Source organism: Humulus lupulus, chromosome X (genome assembly GCF_963169125.1).
Source record: "Humulus lupulus chromosome X, drHumLupu1.1, whole genome shotgun sequence".
NCBI lineage: Eukaryota > Viridiplantae > Streptophyta > Magnoliopsida > Rosales > Cannabaceae > Humulus > Humulus lupulus.
Genome location: NC_084802.1, coordinates 108,325,757 through 108,344,670, shown reverse-complemented (window position 1 = coordinate 108,344,670; position 18,914 = coordinate 108,325,757). Strand labels below are relative to the sequence as shown.

Below are 18,914 nucleotides of genomic sequence, written 5' to 3'. Positions count from 1 at the left end.
CTAATCAAAGGGTACGATGGATATTGGTAAATAATGGGAGCTCAATAAATGTGCTTTTTAGGTCCACCCTAGAAAAGATTGGATTATCAGTAACCGATCTAAAGGCGACCTCAATGACACTATACAGATTTCCAGGTGAAGGAACAACAACCATAGGGACAATTGGACTGGTGGTCACGCTATGGGATGATACGCGAACTATTACTAAAATACTTGAGTTCATTGTAATCGATTGTCTGGCTACATATAACACAATTTTGGGACGACCCGCACTGATGGTTTTTGAAGCCATTACCTCGATCCGACACCTGGCAATGAAGGTCCCCTCTACTTCGGGTATATGCACAATAAGAGGAGACCAGCCCCCTACTTGAGAATGCTACAACATAGCCATGAAGGGAAAGTCACAACCCGGGCAGCGAGCAATGGTCATAGTCGAAGAAGGTGAGGAGTCCCGGCTAATGGAAGTTACCCATGGGAAGGAAGATCCTCGAGAAGAGGATAACTAGGTCACCCAATGGGACAACATTGATCAGCGAATAGGTGAATATAGATTTGAGCTCAAAGCTGTGGAGGAGCTTGGGGAAATTAGTATCAACCCAGAAACACCTCAAGAGTTGTAAAAGTTGGGAAAAATCTTGAAAGCTGAAAGGAAGAAGGAGCTGGTCGAATTCTTGAGGAAGACCCTAGACGTCTTTGCCTAGTCGCCTGAAGATATGGTGGGAATCAGTCTGAGTATAATAATGCATACTTTGAACTTGGAAAAGAATGTGTCTGCAAAGTCCCAAAAATGAAGGATTTTGGGGACAGTACGGTCGGAAGCATTAGAAGAAAAAGTAGCTTGCCTCCTTAAATGCAGATTTATCAGTGAAGCAAAATACCCGATTTGGGTCGCTAACCCTGTTCTAGTCCCGAAGCCAAACGGGAAGTGGAGAACTTGCATTGATTTCTTTGATCTCAACAAAGCCTGTGCTAAGGACTGTTTCCCATTACCTAGAATTGATCAATTGGTAGACGCCACAGCCAGTCACGAGCTCATGTGTTTCATGGACGCATATTCTGGATACAACCAGATCGCGATGAACCCTACAGACCAAGAGCATAACAACTTCATGACCGAGCATAATGTATATTGCTACAAAGTTATGCCATTCAGGTTGAAGAATGCCAGTGCTACGTACCAATGATTAGTCAACAAAATGTTCGCTAACCAAATCAAGAAAAACATGGAGGTGTATGTCGATGATATGCTCATTAAATCAAAGACTGTTAGTAACCATATATTTTGACTAGGAAGAGTGTTTTGGCATACTAAGGAGGTATGACATGAAGTTAAATCCTCAGAAGTGCACTTTCAGAGTTTTGTCAGGAATTTTTTTGGGGTTGATAGTCAATACAAGGGGGATAGAGGCAAATCCAGAGAAAATCATATCGTAGTTAGAAATGCCTTCGCTTAGATCGTGCAAGGAAGTACATAGTTTATCTGGAAAGGTGGCGGCCCTAAACCACTTTGTTTCAAAATCCACTGACAAGTGTCTCCAATTTTACAACTTGCTCAGAGGAAACAAGGAGTTCGAGTGGACCGAAGAATGCGAACATGCATTTCATGATTGACGGGTGTCGTGTGCCGTGTGAAATTTAATTATTATTTTCTTTCCAGTATTATCAATTATATCAGTATAATAGTAAATACGAATCGAACCCACGAGGACTACGTTCAAATTATTATTCAAGAATTAACGACGAAAATTAAAGAAAAGATTTTTTTCTCAAATTGAAACTTAAATAGAATAAACATAAAAAAAATAATGAGTTGATATTACAATTTAAAGAAACAGTTAAGAGTCATTCTCCACCCTCCACAATCATTCAAGACCAACAATAATAAATATTATTCTGATTTCCCAATTAAATTATTAACTTGTAGATAACGCCGAAGCAGTCAATTATCCCAATCTCCCAATTACAATTAATCTAGGTGAAGCGATCAATAATTAAATCTTTATACCAAACAATAGATCCATGAAGCATGTAATCTATTTATCCTAGGAATAACATTAATTTATGTGGAGATAGGTTAATATAAGCAACAAAAAATTTTAGCATATAATTCGTTTAACCTAGTTCTAAACTTAATCACAATCAATAATACCTATGACAATACTATCAATTGCAAATTATCACATACACTTAGAACCCTAAACTATTAGGTCAATAGTAATTCTAAGATGAGAGTAGAACAATGAAACATCCTAATTAGTTGACCATCTAACAAGATATCACATAATCCATAACATTAATCATAGAAGAATATAAGCAATTTAACATTGGAGAAATCAAGAAATAACATTCATTACTAAAAATCAAGAATTCATGTTTTGGGTTTGGAAATAACCCTTAACCTAAAAGAAGATTACTACATAATTACAAACATAACAAATAACATAATCATAATTGAAATTAAAGAGTTTTAAAGAGAAGAAGAAAAAACTAGTTTGATGTTGGAAAGATTGTTCCCTTTTCCACTCCTCTGTTCTTCTAATCTCCACAATTTGTAATTAAAAACTTATGAAAACCCTAGCCCTAAAAATCTTTAGAATCCTCTTAAAAATATAATTAAAAATAACATAAAAATTGAAATCGCATTGACTGGCTGCGGCTTGGAAAAGTAGTGGTCGCGGCCAATGTGCCTGATACTTGATAAAATTCACCTTGAGTCGCGACCTAGAAAAGTAGTAGCCGTGGCCAATGCACAGTTTCTTTCAAAAATTCATATTTTGGCTGCTACTTGAAGAAGTACTCGTCGCGGCCAAAACTTGTTGTTTCTAAAATCTTAATTCCTTGCAATTAGGTTGTGGCCACCACTTCTTTGACTCGCAATAAACACTCCAAATTCAATTTCACTTGATTTTGTAAGTCGCTACTCAAGCTTCATTCACCGCAACATCACCATATATGCTTAGAGACTTCAAAACACATTTGAATTACATCTCAACTTCATCTTGCAACTTCTTTTTGTAGTCTATAAAATTCTTAAACCAAAATTGCATCAAATATATTAGTGGTATCAACAAAATTACAACTTAGTTTAAATATCGAAAACTTACAAAATGAAGCTAAAATCTCTTAAAACACCAAATTAGCATCATACAAATACAAAGAACTTGCAAAATATATATATAACAATGAACTTATCGATGATATGAGAGCTCACTTGGTTGAACACCCCCCCCCCCCCCCCCCTCATGACGGAGTGCACATATTTCAAATTTTTAGACAACAAGTTAGGTCTCATAATTTGTGTAACATTAGGTTTTAGATTAACTTTAATTTAGGTTTTTCCTCTTTAACTCTTGTTTTGAAAAAAAATCATAAAATTCTAAAAAAAAAAAATTCTTCATAAAACTTTTAGTATTGGGAACATTAGTGTAATGCTACAAGTGGTAAAAATTGAGAGTATTCTGTCTAGAAAGATTGGCTTTTAAGTTTGTGATAGAGTACCCTCTACACTTTCCTGGGAACCTTGGTTCTGTCTAGGAAAGTGTGGGACGAAGCGGTACCTTGGCAACCTTCCCAATCGGCCTGGGAATATTTCTTGTGTATGCCCTTGTATTATTACATTATTGAACTTGTTACTATTTAAAAAAAAACCAAGCTTGTTCTTTCAAAATAAGTAATTTATTTTACTTATTGGTCATTTGGTTGAAAAGGTTTGAATTGTGATTTTCCATACACATCTAGTAACCTCGGGGAGTTCTAGGGAGGCATGTGAGATCATTTCAAATTGTCCAAATCTACCAAGGAATAAGTTTACAAAAAAAATCTCGTTTTTGAAAGTGGATGAATCGTCATAGAGATAAACTAGGGAGATTTGTAAGGAGACCCGACACCCCTAGTGACAACTCTTTCGATACATCCAACATTGCCTCTCCCACCTCAACAATTGCTCATAATCCTTTCGCAATGGCTCGTCATGAGGAAATTCAGCAGAGAAGTCTAAATGACTATCTCCATCCTACTTGTACTCCTACCCCTTCTTGAATCATCTTCCCACCAAATATGCCCAACTTTGAATTTAAACCTGGCATGATTCAACTCTTGCCAAATTTCCATGGTTTAGAAAATGAAAATCCTTATGTGCATATTAGGGAATTTGAGGAGGTGGTAGCCACTTTCTATAACCAAGGTAATATCGCAGATACTGTGCGATTGAACTTTTTTCCTTTCTCTTTGAAGGATAAGGCTAAAAGCTAGTTATACTCTCTGAGACCAAGGTCTATTGGAACATGGGATGAAATGACATCGTCATTCTTTCACAAATACTTCCCTAACCACGAGACCAATGGCTTAAAAAGACAGATTTCTACTTTTTTCCAAAAAGACAATGAAACTCTCTATCAAGTCTGGGAAAGTTTTAAAGAAATGTTGACTCTTTGTCCCCACCATGGCTACAAAAAATGGCACCTAGTCAACTATTTCTACGAAGGCCTCACAATTTGTGAACTCCAGTTTGTAGAAATGATGTGAAATGGTGAATTCCTCCAAAATTATCCTAAATAGGCCTTGGAATATCTCAATGAGCTTGTAGAAAAAGCTCATACTTGGACTGGTCCAAGTGCTACTGAAAGCACCAACAGAAATAAACCAGCAGGAATTTACCAGTTGAGGGTGGAAGATAGTCTAAAAGCTCAAGTTGAAGCTTTAACAAAGTAACTTGAGGCCTTTCAGACAAAAGGTGGGCAAGCACTTCTAATGATTGCCCAAGCAGAACACATGAGCCATGTTTTATGTGTGGAGGAATAGATCATTTAGCTAAGGATTGCTTAGCTTCTAGTGAAATGAGGGGGGTTTATGAAGAGCAATGTAATGCCTTAGGGGCCTATAATAAGCCATTCTCTCATACGTACAACCCTAGTTGGAGAAACTACCTAAATTTCAGCTGGAGAGATCCCAACCAAGCACAATCTTCTGGAGGGCAATGGAGAAATGAGCACCAGTCTCAACCATCAAAAGCTCAACCTACTCCTCAATACAATGCTCCACCTCAAAGGAGTTCTCTTGAGAACACCCTTCATTCATTCATGGAGGAGAAAGCCAAAATAAAATGCCAAATGATGGAAGAAATCAAGGAAATGAAAAGTCAATTTTCAAAACTGACTGGATCCTTGGCTATTTTTGAAGGAGGCAAACTTCCTTCTCAACCTCAATTCAATACACAAGAGCAACATATGACTCAAACCTCCAACTCTAACGATCGAAATGTTAAGGAGGCTAATGCCATCACAACTAGAAGTTGTAAAGCTTTGTGAGATCTACCGATACCAACTACTACTTCAAAATCTCCAAATGTTATCCTTGAAAGTGTGCCATCTCATGCTTCTGCAAAAGTTCCATTTCCCCAGGCTCTAAGACCTGCTGGGAAAATTCTTGAAAATCGAGGAGAAATCCTTGAGCACTTGACACAAGTTAAAATTAATCTTCCTTTGCTTCACATCATCAAACAAGTGCCAGCATATGCTAAAATCATCAAGGATCTTTGCACTGTAAAAAGGAAGCATCATGTCCAGAAGACTGCTTTCTTAACAGAGCAAGTGAGTGCAGTAATTGAATAAAAGACACTGCCAAAATACAAAGATCCTGGTTGTCCAACCATTTCCTGCCAAATTGGGACTCATGAATTCAGCCAAGCTTTGCTACACTTAGGAGTGAGTGTCAATCTCATGCCTTATTATGTCTACTCGCAACTTGGTCTTGGTGAAATCAAGCCTACTTCTATAGTCTTATAGCTTGCAGATCGTTCTAGTAAGAAGCCTCGGGGTATTGCTAAGGATGTTCTTGTTCAAGTTGACAAATTCTATTACCCCGTTGACGTCCTTATTCTGGATACTCAATCTGTGGTTAACATGGAGTCAAAAATCCCTATCATACATGGAAGGCCTTTCCTTGCTACAGCTAATTCCCTTATTAACTGTAGGAATGGTCTCATGAAAATATCTTTTGGGAATATTACTCTCGAGGTCAATATTTTTCATGTTGCAAAGCAACCACATGATGATGATCAGTGTTATCAGACATTTCTGATTGACACGCTCATTCCTGATGAGATTCAATTGCAAAGAAATTCTGATGATCTTGATGAACTCCTTTTTATTTCTTAAAGTTCTGGTTTTGATGAGTCAATTAATGAAATTTCTTGTTACAGAGACTTACAAAATGGAAGAACGAAGTTTTGGCAACCTCGCTTTGAAGAGCTACCTAGTAAAAGGGAAAAGCGAAAATTTTATGCTGAAGAGGTTCCCATTGTTAAGTTAGCCCAACTACTTGAGGGTTTAAAACATGTCTTCCTGGGAAATGGTGATACATTTCCTGTTATCATTTCTTCCAAACTTGATCCTTCACAAGAAATTCAGCTAATTAAGCTACTGCAAAAGCTTAAATCTGCATTAGGTTGGACGATCGCTGATATTAAAGGAATTAGCCCTTTAATTTGCTCCCATCGAAACAATCTTGAGGAAGGAGTAATCCCTCGAAGAGATCATCAAAGAAGACTAAACCCCACAATGAAAGAAGTTGTGAAAAATGAAGTGCTGAAACTTCTGGATGCTAACATCATTTATCCAGTGGCTGATAGCAAATGGGTTAGTCCAACTCAGATAGTACCCAAAAATTTGGGTGTAACTGTTGTTGAAAATGAGAAAGGGGCCCTTGTCCACACAAGAACTGTGACGGGTTGGCGCATGTGCATTGACTATCGAAAGTTGAATTCTGCCACCTGTAAAGATCATTTCCCACTTCCATTCATTGACCAAATCCTTGAACATGTGGCTGGTCATCCTTTCTATTGCTTTCTTGATGGCTTTTCAGGCTATTATCAAATTGAGATTGCATTGGAGGATCAAGATAAGACTACTTTCACTTGTCCTTTCGGTACTTATGCTTTTCAGCATATGCCATTTGGACTATGTAATGCACCAGCCGCCTTCCAAAGGTGCATGATGAGTATTTTCAGTGACATGGTTGAAAAATGTATGGAAGTATTCATGGATGATTTAACAGTCTTTGGAAAATCTTTTGACGCATGCCTTCTTAATTTAGAACCTGTTTTGACACGATGTATTAAGAAAGGTCTTGTGCTCAACTAGGAAAAATGCCATTTCATGGTATCTTCAGGCATAGTCTTGGGACACATTGTCTCTGAAAAGAGGAATTGAGGTTGATCAGTCTAAGATTTTTCTCATTTCTAATTTTCCCACTCCAAAAAATGTCAAAGATGTCAGATCTTTTATTGGGCATGCTGGTTTTTATAGGAGGTTCATTCAAAACTTTTCAGCGATTTCTAGTCCGCTATGTAACTACCTAGCAAAAGATGCTACTTTTGAGTGGACGCTTAAGTGTGAGGATGCCTTCCGAACACTTGTTGCAAAATTGACTTCCACTCCTATTATGCAGTCACCTGATTAACATTTGCCTTTTGAAATCATGTGTGACGCCAGCAATTTTGCTGTTGGTGCTGTTTTGGGACAACGAAGGGAGGGGAAACCTTTTGTTGTCTACTATGCAAGTCGAACTCTTAATAGTGCTCAAATGAACTATTCCACTACTGAAAAAGAGTTGCTTGTCGTTGTCTTTTCTCTTGACAAATTCTAAGCATACTTGATTGACTCACCTATTACGATCTTCCTAGATCATTCTGCCCTTAAGTATCTCCTTTCCAAAAAGGATACTAAGGCGCACTTAATACGGTGGATCTTTCTTTTGCAAGAATTTGACATCACGATCAAAGACAAGAAAGGTGTTGAAATTGTTGTCGTGGATCACTTGTCCTGTCATGAATTCAGTGATTCTGCTGATGGTCCACCTATTTGTGATGATTTCCCTAATGAACAACTGCTTGCTATTACTAAGTTACCGTGGTATGCACACATTGTTAACTACTTAGTAACAGGTGAACTTCCTTCTAAGTGGAGTTCACAAGATAGATGCAAGTTTCTGGTCAAGGTGCGCAATTTCTATTGGGATGATCCATACTTATTCAAGTATTCCCCGACCAAATCATGCGAAGATGCATCCCTGATGATGAGATGTCTAGTGTTCTAAAATTTTGTCACAATGATGCTTGTGGAGATCACTTCTCTGTGAAGAAAACTGCTACAAAAATCTTACATTGTGGTCTTTATTGATCCAGATTGGTGAAGGCAGGTCCAGCAGTGCCTTTATCTTCTCGGGGTTTGCTTCAATTCCCCTGAAGTTCACTATAAACCCTAAGAATTTTCCCGACCCCACACCAAATGAGCAATTTAGGGGGTTCAATTCAATTTCATTCTATACTGCCTCAAGATGTTGAAGCATTCCTCCAAGTCCTCAATGTGCCCCCCAGCCTTTTTGAATTTCACCAACATATCATCCACGTAAACCTACATGTTATTTCCTATCTGGTCTTTGAACATATGGTTTACCAGCCATTGATACGTGGCTCTAGCGTTTTTTAGGTCGAACGACATAACTCTATAGTAGTACAACCCCACATCTGTGCATAAGCTGGTGTGCTCCTGGTCGGATGGATGCATGCTTATCTAGTTGTACCCTAAGTAGGCATCCATAAAGGTTAAGATTTTGTGACTGGCTGTAGCATCTACCAGCTGGTCAATTATTGGAAGTGGGAAACAGTCCTTTAGGCATGCATTATTTAAAATCTTTGAAATCTATGCACACCCTCCACTTGTTATTAGGCTTCGGTACCAATACAGGATTTGATACACATACTGGGTAGAAGGCTTCCTTAATGAGACCATTATTTCAAAGCTTCTCCACTTCCTCCTTTAATGCCTTTGCCCTTGTTGGATCTTGTAACCTCCTTTTCTGTTGTACTGGCTTGAAGTGTTTGGTATCGATGTTGAGGGCATGGATTATAATGGTTGAGTAGATTCCCACCATATCATCATGAGACTAGGAAAATTTATCTTGGTTGTCCTGTAGGAACTAGATCAAGACAGATCTTATGTTTCTAGACAACCCTTTCCCTACCTTGACAACCCTGGTCGGGTGCTTTGGGTCAAGTGAGACTTCTTCTAATTCTTCGACTGGACCAACCCCTGTATCAATATCTCCAAAACGAGGGTCTATATACTCTCCCCCCGTTTTGGGCTACATCCTATTTCTGGTGACTGGGCCCTACAGGCTGTGTGGTATAGACTGCCTTCCCTGCCTTTTTTACTGATGAATTATAGCATTCTCTGGCCACCAATTGGTTCCTGTTGAGACATCCTATACCTGCCCAGGTTGCCTATTTGATGAGCAGATGGAAGACCGAAGTGACTGTTCGGAGGTCATACAAGGCTGGTCGACCTATCATGGCATTGTACGGAGAGGGGATGTCGATTACTATGAACAAAACCATTATAGTGTTGCTATTAGATGCCATCCTCACTTTCAAAGGCAACCTTATGATTTCTTCTAGGGCCATGCCATTCCCTATAAACCCATACAGTAGCTGCTTGCATGGTTCCAAATCTTTGATGCTTAAATTCATCCTTTCCAATGTACTCTTGAACAGGATGTTGGCAGACGACCTATGGTCAATCATCATTTGGGCCACGATCATATTAGTGATCTGTACTTCTACCACCTAAGGATCATTATGCGGATGATGTACGTGACTTGTGTCTTCCTCGTTGAAGGTGATGGGCTCACATTCGTAGCGAGGTTGTTTGGGAGTACGCTCCTGAAAAGCTAGTACATCTTCCTCTTACTCATGCCTAAGGGAGCGAGCGTATCTTTCTTGATTTTTGCTGGAGTTTCCGGCCACATGCAGTCTGCCACAGATCATATCTAGCCGACCAGCAACTGGTGGTGGTAGGAGAGGCTGATTGCTTTGATACTTTTGAGATTGTTGTTGAGGAGGATGTTGGGGAGGCTGGTTGGCAGTTGGCCATACATACCTCTTCAGATGAGCATTGTTTTGTCGAATGAGGAATTCTTTCTCTTCCTTTAGGTGGTTACATTCATTGGTTTCATGACCATAGTCATTGTGAAACCAGCAAAACTTAGTCATATCCCGTCTCTTAACATCCTTCCTCATTGGTGGAGGTCTTCTGTACGGTACGACTGCTGGTGTAGCGTTGAAAATATCTGCCCAGGGCTCCAACAAGATGGAGTAAGTAGTAAACCTAGGAACATATTCTCGTGGTTTAGGCTGCTCGGCAGTCTTAGGCTTCTTATTGTCATTCTGGTTACCATTACTTCTAGCCCCATTACTGTGTTTTTCTTACCTCTCTCTGCAGGGTTAGTGGTATTCCTAGCATCTATTTTCCCCTATTCGGTAGCTGTCTGTGTTGGATTATCCACCTTCCGTTCAACTTCCTCAAGCTTGATGAATTCCTGTGCCCGATCAAGGAACTCCTGGGTGGTACGTGCAGAATTCCTTTTAAAACTGCTCCAAAACAAACTCTTTACTTTGACTTCTGAATTGATGGCTATCAACTTACCATCATCACTGAGGGATTTCTCTCTGGTGTCTTCTTACATAAAACGTTGAATGTAGACCATTAAAGGTTCATTCTCTCTTTGTTTTATGTCCACCGGGTCATTTGGCTCAGCCAGAAAGGGCATTGCCTAAGAGAATTTTGAATAGAATATGCGTTCAAATCCATCCCATGATGTAATTGACCCTGGTTGTAGCTTGAAGAACCATTGCTGGGTGATTTTGTAACAGGGATCCTGCACTTGGCATCATCCCAAACCCCCTGGAGATTAGTTTGCAGTTCAAAATTGTGAACATGGGATACTGGGTCTTCTAGTCCAGTGTACATCTTCCATGTCAGCATTTTGAATTTGATAGGTATGGGCAGCTGATTAATACATTCTGAAAATGGGAAACCTCTCTCGCTCTCCATTTCAATATCTGTTAACTTGGGGGCTGTCAAGTCCCTTACCAGTCGGGTTAACAGATCTAGATGGGTGTGGACATTAGGGTCTGCAGCTGCCTAGGGCTGCGCTACATTATGGACCTCATCCATTCTTGGGTCCCAAACAGGCTCAGGCAGAGCTATGTTGTTTGAATCCTGATTTTCCCTGCTACGATTAAGAGAATCTTGAAGGTCTTCACCTCCCATGGGACCCATTTGGTTGAAAACAGAGTTTGGCCAAGGCCTGCCCCCAGCATTCTAGCTGTCTGCTCGGCCTGGTGCTAGAGGTACTCCATGAAACCATCCACCACGGGGTGGTTGGTTGTTTAGGGTATCCTACCCTTGTGGGACAAATGGTCCTTCGAGCTGGTTACCTCTCTGACCCTGGTTATTCTATTGGCCTTGATTATTTTGCTGGCGAACTTGGCTCGTTGCCTCATCATGGTCATTCCCATCAACATAATGGGGTTTATATGCACAACTAACTTTCGGCTCCTCTCTTCAGGATCTTGGTCGATATTCTTGGTACTATCTATACCGACCAGGCTGTTACTGGTAATTTTGGGGCTGACCACTCCTATTCAGCGCCAATGCTCATGGGTTTCCATCCCATCCTACAGCTCCAACATTTCTTTCATGCCCGCTGCCCTGAGATCTCGGCCGAAAGTTTCCTGCTTGGTCCTATCCTGTGTCACGCCTTGGAAGGACCTGCTCATCAAGATACAAGGGTTGTCTATTGTTGTAACGCCCTGGGTAACCAAGACCGTTACATTGTGTATTTTAAAATAGTGCAAGACTTGCTAATCAAGTCGTTTGAACATAAATGTGATTCTAAAGTCAACTAACAAGTTAGAGTTAAAAGATTTTGATCATAAACGATTAATTTTCATTAAAACAAATGTTTGGTACATGGGATCCCAAAAACAGGGCATAAGTGGTAAAACAACTCCCAAAAGTTGATACAAGAAAAGCCAGTCTAATGGCAAAATACAAATTTAGAGCTCTATTCCTATAACTTTCCCTCGGCTATGGTGGTCGAGCAGCTAACAATGTACACTCTGCCCTCAGAGCTCTCCAACTCATGGTTGGTCCAATTTCCCTATTCCTTCACCTGCACCACGTAGCACCCATGAGCCAGGGCCCAGCAAGAAAACCATAAAAAATAAATATGAAAAGCAACAAGAGCATATAATCATCTTTAATCCAACTAGTTCAACTAATCAATGGAATACATAGACAAAGCTATAAAGCGTTAAACAACACTTTCAACATATATTACAATCAATAACACAAACAACTAGGTGTTGGCGCCCTTAGGCCAAGCCCTCTGGATATATAGTTGACCTCGACTCACTTAGGCCAAGATGCGTTCAGTACGCTTATCATCAGCCCTGAAACTCTTAGGTCATACTTTCATATTGCATACAATAGCCATAGAATCACACAATACATATATTCAATTATAGGGAACCTTAGTCCCAAACACAACCACATGAGTGCAGTTTTCTTACCTCGAATTCCGAGCAATAAATTAAGAGTGGGCCCGAGCACGATCCTCAGTCCTGAGCCCTAACGGTAATCCTAGTCACAAATAAAAATGGATAATGATCAATCTTTAATCCAAATAAATGTTTAGGGAACAAGAATTAGCCTCCGGGACCTCGAATTCCACTAAACCGGGTAGTAGAATTCATCCTGAGTGCTTAGGTTTGGATCCTTGAGCCTCCACGAGCCTAAAACCTTGGTTGCCCATTAATTCCTATTTAGGGTCGTGACTTGCCCCTAAGGGCCACGACCCTCCCCTTAGACAGAGGCCCAACCCTCCCTGCTAGAGAGCACAGACTACGACTTGTACCACTCCAGGTCGCGGCGCACCTGGCGAAATAGAGGCTCCCAGCCTCCTAAAGCACGTGGGCCGCGACACTTGAAGAACAAGGTCGTGATCCGAGCCCCTAAACTCAGAAAAATCACCCTTTTCCAGCGTTTCCCCTTGAGCCTGACCTCAAATTCACACCCCAAATCCTCAACAAATCTCAGAATTGAGTCTAGAAAACCTATCCTTATGTCCCAACCATCACAACTAACCTATAACAATTTTTCTTACACCATCAAACACCCAAAACCAGCTAGCAAACCAAAACTCATGCAAACTCTAACTTTTAACATAGTTTCAACATAATTTAGAGATTTTCAACTTGAAATCTTACCTCAGCTTGTAGCCTAGATCCTCAACAAATTCTTGATTACCCTAGCTTTGGTTTCCTAGTCCCTTCAACTAATTTCCCAGCTTGTCCTCTTAAGTTCTTCTTCAAAATTCAGAATTCCCTTTAGTTATAGAGAGAGGAAAAGAAATTGTGTTCCTACTAATTTTGGTAGCTTCCTAAACTTTAGCTGATCCTATCTCTTTAGCTAAAAAGACTGAAATACCCTCAAGCTTTCCCAGCCCTCTAATAGCCTCCAAGGGTAAAATGGTCTTTTGTCTTTTTTTTTCCTTTCAAATTCCCGCTAATCCCTCAAGTCACCCTATCCTTTCCCATTTAATCCCATCATGTCCAAATAATTACCAAATACCTATTCATTATTCAATAAATCCAAAAATATTCTCTAAATTCCCAAAATATCCCTAGGCTCCCCCCGAGCCGAGAGTATTAAACCCCGCTATGACTATTTCGCTAATCTGCTCACTAGGACCGTCTCAAGCCATATACTACAAATATATCCACATAATAATGTGGTCTCAACCATTTATCACATATAATCACATTTATGCCCTTGACGAGCCAAAATTACGAATATACCCTTATAAATAGTAAACGACCCACATCCATAACTAATACTCATAAACATGCATATAATACATTCACATAATCATATTAATTATGGATGCCTCATAGTCACACATTTAACCAATTAAACACACACATATATCAAATTATACCCTCCCGACATGCTAATCCAGGTACTAAACCCTATTAGCATTTTTTTGTCATTACAATTGTTGTTGGCTTGGGCGCCCTGATCAGATTTGTGACTCCTAATCGAACCCTGATTCCCATTCTGAGGTTGAGCCTCTGGTCAATGCATGACACCCTCACTGAAACCAAAAATGGGAGGACGTTGTTGGTTCTGGGTAGTAGTTCCAGCTGTAGTTCCCATACCTTGGGTTTGATGCTGTTACATATAATTGCGGATGGATTCAGTAGCCTCCCTAGTCTGGTGCTCCATGTCTTCCTGATGGGCCTGCACCTCCTAGGCATGTTGAACCTGTAACGACCCAAATTTGCTAATAAGGCTCAAGGGCCTTGATTAGTGTGCCTGGAGGGCATAATGGGAAGTATGTGTGAATTTAACGATTAAGATGCATGATTATGATTTAAAGCATGCTATATGACTATTTGAGTATTTGAGATACATGACTATGTGTGTAATGTTAAGTGATAATTTTAGTCCGTTGAGGGCATAAATGTGATAATTATCTTATGTGATTTGTACCACATGGGTGTGGTGATATCAATGTGATGCACGTGCTGAGACGGTCCTAGAGAGCTAGATAACTCAAAGTCACAACGAGATTTTATACCCGGCTCGGGAGGAGTCTAGGGGTACTTTGGGGATTTTGTAAATTAGTTCTTGAGAGATAATGGTAACTGGTAATATGGTAACTTGTGTAATTGTTAGTAACCATAGAGAGTAACAGGTTTTGTTGGAAAAGTGGTAGAATTGTAATGTAAGTAAAAGGACAAGAGTGCCCTTGAGGTTTAGTTAGGAAGGGATATTAGTGGATGGATAAGGTGGTCTTTTGGTAGTGGTTTAGATGGCTTTGGCTAAGGGAAATGGATATACACGATTCTTTTATGCTAAGTGTAACTGAAATTAAGGTTTGGAAGGCTAGAGAAATCAAGAGGGAAAAAGGGAGAATTAAGAACCTAGAAGGCAAAGTGAAAGAGGAGTTGAGCTGTGTTCTTTGAGGCTAGTAAAGGGCTTAAGGGTGTGGAATCAAACACAGATCAAGGTCTACACTGAGGTAAGGATTTAGTCCCTGTTTTGCTAAGTTTTGAATTTGATTTTGGAAGGAATTGAAAGATAGCCATGGCTTGTTTTGCATGGGAATTCAGCTAGTTTGTCAAGGGGGAAATTCAGTTTAAAGCTTGGATTGGAGGAAGCTCAAGTTGAATTTTTGATTGAGGTAAGGGTATTAAACATGTTTGAAATCTTATAACTGTTATGGTTTAAGAATCTAAAGGTCTGGTTTGCACTTTTCTCAAGTTTTGGTTTAAGTGTTTGAATCTGAAACTTAAGTATGAATTTTGGGAGTGGTTGTGTAATTGAGCTAGACTATGATGTTTATAGGTTGTTGAATGGTCTATTTGGGGTTTTGAATTGGTTTTGGAGCTTAGGTATGAGTTTGGAATGATTTGGAGTGATTTGGGTTCGGGAAAAACGCAGGGGAAAACCCAGATTTCTGGGCTCGCGAAGGAGCGCCGCGGCCCTGTTCTTGGGCGTTGCGGCGCAAGGCTGATTCTGGGCAGGGCAAGCTCTCTGACTTGCTGGGCGCCACGGACCTCTAGGGCAGCGCCACGGCGCTAGGCCAATTTCAGAGCATGGGATTTTTGTAATTTTGAGCCTTTGCCCCGGGGGTTCGGGGGATGTCTTTGGTGCATTGTTTTAGGGATTTGGGGGTTCCGAGAGTGTGGGATTGGTTCCGGGAGGTAGTTTTGGATTGGTTAGTGACAAAGGATGTTTCATTTGTGTTGTGACTAGGTCTTTGGAGAGGCTCGGGGTAGAGGACCGTGCTCGCGGCTTTGGGGCATCGAAAGCTAGTGAACTAAAAGGTAAGAAAACTGCACCCGGTTGTATGATTGTGATGGGACTAAGTGCTCCCGAGAATTGTATCGTGTCAATGTTGGTATTATGCCATGGGACATGTAAAAGCGGTCTAAGAGTGTCGTACATGATATTAGCGCACGGGGCGCGGATTGGCCACTGGTAGCCAAGGACAACGGGATAATGGAGGGGGCAGCCTGAGGGCGCCAGCCCTAGTTATCATTTGTGAACTATATTTGATATGTGTTGACATGCTTAGTATGTGGAATACTCGATTGTACCGATTGGTTATATGGTTGAGATTATGTAATGCAATGTGAGATATTGACTTGTCTGCTAACTGCTTATGCTCTGTTGTTGTTGTGTTTTCTTGCTGGGCCTTGGCTCACGGGTGCTACGTGGTGTAGGTAAAGGCAAGGGCAAGCTGGACCAAGCCTGAGATGGAGAGCTCTGAGGTGGAATGTACATAGCCAGCTGTTCGATCACCATGGTCGAGGAGTGAGTCAGGACAGGGATTACCTAACTGCTCGTTTTGCCTTAGTATGGCTGGTTATTGTATCTGAACCTTATAACTTTTGTAAATGGCCTTTAAACTAATATTTTTGGGATCCCGTGTAAATAAATAATGTTTCTTAATGAAAATGTGGCTTTTGAGACCAAAACATTTTAAACCCTAGTTCCTTTATAGTTTCGATGACACGCTTTCAATAGATTGACTTGATTAGCAAGTCTGGCACTTTACAAACACACAGTGTAATGGTCCTGGCTATCCAGGGTGTTACAGAACCCATCCATTCTTGGAAGTCTCTCCTTTGTTTCTCAAAAGACTCGTTAAGGGCCTCCTGAGTAGAAGCTCCCCCCTGATTCATGGTGGCAAGAATCTTGCATCTATCCCATGACTTCCCTTATCTACTCCATTTCAAGGTCATTCGATGTTTACGTGGGGCTCATACTGTCCAACACCTCCAGTTCTTGATTCTGGCTGTTATGTGCCCCTTGTAGTAACTCCACCTGATGTTTCTGCATGGGTGATTCCAACAGAGGTAGCAGCTCTGCTTCCTGGCATAGTGAGCCCAGCAGTTTACTCCCTGACACCAGATGGGTTCAGTGGTGGAAAATCACCTCGCTGCCCATTCAAATTGCTCATCGATGGAACTTGGTGAGAGATTTTAGCCTCCGGCTTTGGAGGCCCTTGGCTTGACCTTCTGGTTGAGACTACCATCCTTGCAACAATGGAATCTGAATGTGGCTATCTTGGGCTCGAAATGTAAGCACCAAAATGTTGACTGGCTTTTTGGTCAACTAACGCAGAGTTAAATTAATTAATTAGAGAGCTTTCAAGTAGATAGTCAATGAACCATAAAGAAGCCAAAAACCTAATAACTATAAGCAATAAATGACAAACAACACTAGAATTATAGAGGTTCGGCCTCAAGAAATGCTAATGACCTACTTCCTCTTAGATTTGTATTGATATTAAGGGTTACACAATATATCCAGTGAATACAAATAGATTTCTAGGTGTAAAAGAAAATACAGAATGCCAGAATCACTGCTAAGAACCAAGCCAGGCTACTCGGTATGTTTTGTCGGTAGGCCAATTTTTGTGATCCCCTTCCACTGTGGTGGAGAGTTTGTATTTATACTACCCCTCTCGTCTGAGGGTTGCGCATAAGCATAACTGATGGGAAGTATCCCTACATTCTCGCAAGTGATTGCTGTCCTATTCTTCAGGAGCCTTAACCAAGTTTTTAGGGCTGTTAGGCGCTCTTTGCAGGTGGTTGGGCGATTCCTATAGACTGTTAACGGTGAGTGTAACTACTTTAAGCCAACCAGGTTTATTTGTCTGTGACATCGACCAACAAGTTTTCTAGTGGTCTTGATGAGTAGTAACTTGTCGTATACGCTATAGGTATACACTGATCAGTTTGCCGGTGGTCTGCCCAGCCTACTCCACATGTCCAAGCTTAATGCCACGTGCTCAAGATTAGTTCCACGTCAGATATGCCAAGTTTTGGGATAACATTAATTATAAAAGCCATGTCTTTTATTTGAATTTGAATTAATAGAAGGTTGCTGTGTAGTTTAAACACGGTACCAGAATTTGTTTTTTTCATTTAATCTTGTTATTTAGCATGAGTTAATTGTGTAAAAATGATATACAATATTTATAAATTCAGATCTCTTGGGGGGCATATAAACCCTCGATAGTCTTTGAAATATTCTGCAAACTTAGGATAAATTTTTGCAACTTAGAATTTGGAAATTTCGTGGCTTTTTAAAGCTCGAGTTTTCAAAAAAATTCAAAATGCGAACTAAGTTAAGAAAAACTAAGCAAAACAAAATTCCTAGAACTTAACTAGGTACAAAAAATCTTGGAACTAAACTAGGTCCGAGGCCTAGATCCTAACAAGTGTGCACAAATAGGTGATCAAACTCCTGAACATAACCAGGTATACGAACTGAAGTTAACTGTCAAGCCATCAAGCATATGTCACAATCTAACTAGAACTCCCTACAACTATGCAAGTGTATAAACACTTTGAAAGTCTAATAAACATGATAATAAATAGTAAAAGGAGATAGTAGAAAGATGGAGCCTAAAAATAACGAACATATATAAATGAAGTATATGTAGATTAAGGACGAGGATAATTAACCTCGTATTAAGCCCTAAGTCAATTGTCACGATCCAAAAGGCCTTAGTACAAGGGGATTTGAATCCCCCAATATAAAAAAACCATACAAATATAGAAGAGCCTTTCATCCATGAACTCCAGCATCATGCCCCAGGGATGAAACGTCTTCCTCTTCACCTACACCTCCAGCCTCAGAGGCTGTCTCGACTGTCTCGGCAGGCTCCTTTGCCAATTGATCTTGGAACTTGTTGTGGTAATGCCCCCAAAGCTCAAAATTAAGGAATGAGAAGTCCTCATCTTAGTTGAAAGCCCAGACCTCGTAGAACATCTCTTCCAATGAGTTCTCCAGCTTGGTCCTGTGTCCCTTCACCTTCAGATCGAGCTCCTCGATCCGAGCAGTGTCCTCCTTGGCCTTGGATTGGAACCTCTCAATCTTGGCCTCATCCTCGGTGGCCTTCAGCTTGAGTTGCTCGACCTCCTTTTGAAGCTGGTCATGACTTTGGATCACCTCCAAAGCCTGCACCTTAGCTATCAACTTAGGACTCCA

The 18,914-nt window shown here is 40.4% G+C and overlaps 1 non-coding gene across 1 annotated transcript; it reads right to left on the bottom strand.

Annotated features, from left to right (window-relative positions):
- Positions 1–4,343: 4,343 nt before the first annotated feature.
- On the bottom strand, positions 4,344–4,451 carry LOC133807582 (small nucleolar RNA R71). The gene has a single exon (XR_009879487.1). It is a non-coding gene; the product is annotated as a small nucleolar RNA R71 (small nucleolar RNA).
- Positions 4,452–18,914: the final 14,463 nt, after the last annotated feature.